Raw genomic sequence first — 3,492 nt, 5'->3', positions numbered from 1 at the left:
CAGTGAGGTATGTTTTCCTTTTGGTACTTCCAAGCTACTGGCTTATCAGATAGAGCCAGGATTCTGTGGGTTTGAATGGTGAGCAAATGGAAGCATGGCCTATTGGATTGGGCAGATTTGGGCTGTCGGGACATTGCTACACCTCACCTTGTCCTAAGGTGGGAAAGGAGGTCCGGATGATGATGATGACTTCAAACCTAACTCCATTTTAGTATCCTTCCCCCTCCCCCCGATCTCCAGAGGATTTTCTTCAATACAGGAAATGATCCATATGAAAGGGATTATTTCCTTCCCCGTGAAAGGTCTCCCATAAGTTGAACAAAATCTGTTGGTTATAGCAAAAATAACTAAATAAAGCATCTTAATACAGAAAGGGCGAGGTATCAGGCAACAGTTCATCATAGATGGATGCAGCATTCCAGATTTAACAGAACCTGTAATCCATTCTTAGGTGGGGGAAAGAGCACTAGATGATGTTTATTTACTTATATGGAGATAGATACGAGTGATATGTTCATAGTCATCATCAGTGCCATCATCATCATCATCATCATCATCCAGACCTCTTTTCTCACCCAAGGGTGGGGTGTGGTTGGGTTAGAGAGAGAGAGAATCCTGACTCCATCCTGTAGGCATACTGTACTATGTATGATACACTAAGTCCTCAGTTTCTTTTTATTTTGTGTTAGTTTTTCCAAGTTTACGTTAAATTACAGAAAATTTTCATATACTGTAGCTCCATTACTGCATACAAAATTATTGGTTTCCTTCAGTTTGCGTATTACCAAGATAAGCCACACAAACAAACAGAGTCCAATAACTGAGTTCCACTGGGCTTCATTCTCTCACCCACACTCAACTGTACATGCATGATATTCCCACACCCCAGCTGCCATTAAGCATTGCCTTACATGCAGATGACATCATCAGAACAACCACACACCGCATTGCAGACACAGCTTGCACACTGCAACAGACTACCTCAACACAATGCAGATTTGGGTCAAAGACAACATGATGATCACTCCGGTCAAATCCACCACCACACTCATCGTTAGTAATCGTGACCACAGGTAATCTTCTCACTTCACACTTAACAATGTACATATGCCTCACTCCCCCTGCATTAAGATCGTTGGAGTGATATATGACACTGGACTCACTTAAGCACCACGTACAGTACAAGACTTCATGAGACTGGGACTGTGAACTACCCCCCCATGACTTGGTGCACTGAAAGTAACTACAGGGCCAGACTTCTGGGAATGAAAAGAAATGCTCCTATTAGATACGTAATGTCCATTGTCTCCCTGGTTTGTGCTCCTGTTCTTATGCCCATTACAAACACATTGCAAATCATACAGATCAATACCCTGCTCATTAACACGGGTTACACCAAAACTACTCCCACAGCTCACACAGTTCCACGCAGCAGCCTGCGCCAGTACACAGCAACCGTGTCTTTACATGACAGAGACAGCATGCCTTGGCACATAAAGCAATCATCACACACATTATCAAGCCCTTTACAACAGTATCCCACCTCTAGATATTCCAACACCAGCAATGAAGAGACATTCTCACTTCATGTGCAGAGCAATAAACATCTTGATCAGAACAGTATATTACAAGCCCCACCCATCAGAGATGTCCTTAATTAGATCTGATGGAGTTCATGTAGCTAGCCTTAGAGCAGGACATTACCCAGTCCTTCTCAGCAACCTGCTTAGCTTTGGGTTTAATGGAATCACAGATACATGTGCCCAACGTGTAGAATGGGCCTACACAACATAACACACACAATGGAACACCACAGCACATGCCACACTAAGATGCAGACAAATATTGAGTGGTGTAGGGAACCTGTGGGACAACCCCATAGGGGCACTTGATAACCTATAGTCGACTGGTGTGCTTGATCAGACAGACTGGGGTGGAGTAACAACAACTTTAACAAGTGTATGGAAAACGTCAGTATTTTGAAATATGATGGTGACAGACTATAAGTTATAGAAATGAGAAACACGGCTAAGCGTTTTGTAGCATTTGCCCCGTCCTTTACCAGTGAGGGTGTGGGGTGTATAATGGAAAGAACTGTTACTTAACGAGTAATTCCCAACCCTAGATATATTAATATAATGAGAAAATCTATTTTAAATGTGTGTGTGTGTGTGTGTGTGTGTTTTACGACTGAGGCAGGCATTGGGTGAGTGGGGTGAAAATACTGTAGGTCCTCGGAGTGAATGGTTCCATGGGTGAAAGTGGTCCAAGGGTGAATACGTTCTTAGGGGAAATAGGCCCAAGTGAAAACATAGGTCCAGTGGGTAAAAATAGGTCTTTGAGAGAAAATAGGTCTATGTGGGGATTTGTGTTCGCCATAAGCTAAGTTCTTGAAGGAAAAGAAGGCCATGGGGAAGTAGGTTCAAAGAGAAAATAGGTTCATAGAAAATAGATCAAAGGGGAATGTATGTTATTGGGAAATATAGGTCTAGGGAGAAAATGGTTCATAACGATAAATGGGTCAGGGGAAGATAGGCCCTAGGAAAAAATAGGTCCATGCAGGTATGTCATTGAGGGAAAATGGGTTCATGGGCAAATAGAATTAAGCGGGAAATACTTCCATGATGGAAAATAGGTTCAGGCAAAATAAATCCAGGGGAGAAAACAGGTCTGTGGTGGAAGGTCCATGTGGGAAGACAGCTCCACAGGGAAAAGAAAAAGGAAGGTTGAGATGTCCATAAAGAAAAACAGGTCCATGGGAGAAAATAGGTTTATGTGGTAGCAGGTCCTTGAGGAAAAATAGGTACGTTTGGAGGTTGACCCGAAGGGGGTGCTAATTATTACCAATGATAGTGGATAGCTGATTGCAACAGCAGGCAAAGCCATCGTGAAGCATGCAATCAGTGCCCCTGACTGGGATTTGGAGTACTTTGTTTACCTAAGGTAGCTCGTAAAGTCTTAAGGCTTACAAGTTCTGAACTTGGTATACTTTCGGTTATGTTCTGCCACTGAAATTATATATATATATATATATATATATATATATATATATATATATATATATATATATATATATATATATATATATATATATACTACACTGAAGTTACCGACCCTTAACATTTCAGCTACATTACATTATTTTCTTTTTCAGCTTAAGCACCTTCCTATTTCATTCCTTTTGTTACTTTCAGATAACTTCCTGTCATCCAAGTTATGACTGATGCAGGAGTGAATCAGGTCTGTATTGTCTCTTAGGTTCATACATAATGTATTCTGTACAAAAATGAGTTTTACCAGGTGAGAGATAAAGTGATTCGTGCTACATGCATGTTCAAATCCCCATGAGGCAGTGAAGAGTTTGTTGATCATAATATGATCAACAACTCTTCGTGCTGAAAGGGTTAATGGAAGTTGCCTCCAACTGTCCCCTTGAATCAGGATTTTTATTATTACTATCCCCAGACAGCTTCAGGCAGCTCGGGAGAGACG

This window comes from Coenobita brevimanus, chromosome 86 (assembly GCF_032717465.1).
Source record: "Coenobita brevimanus isolate Jiangsu-jjx chromosome 86, ASM3271746v2, whole genome shotgun sequence".
NCBI lineage: Eukaryota > Metazoa > Arthropoda > Malacostraca > Decapoda > Coenobitidae > Coenobita > Coenobita brevimanus.
The sequence above is the reverse complement of the archived record's forward strand: the minus strand, read 5'-3'. Positions refer to the sequence as shown.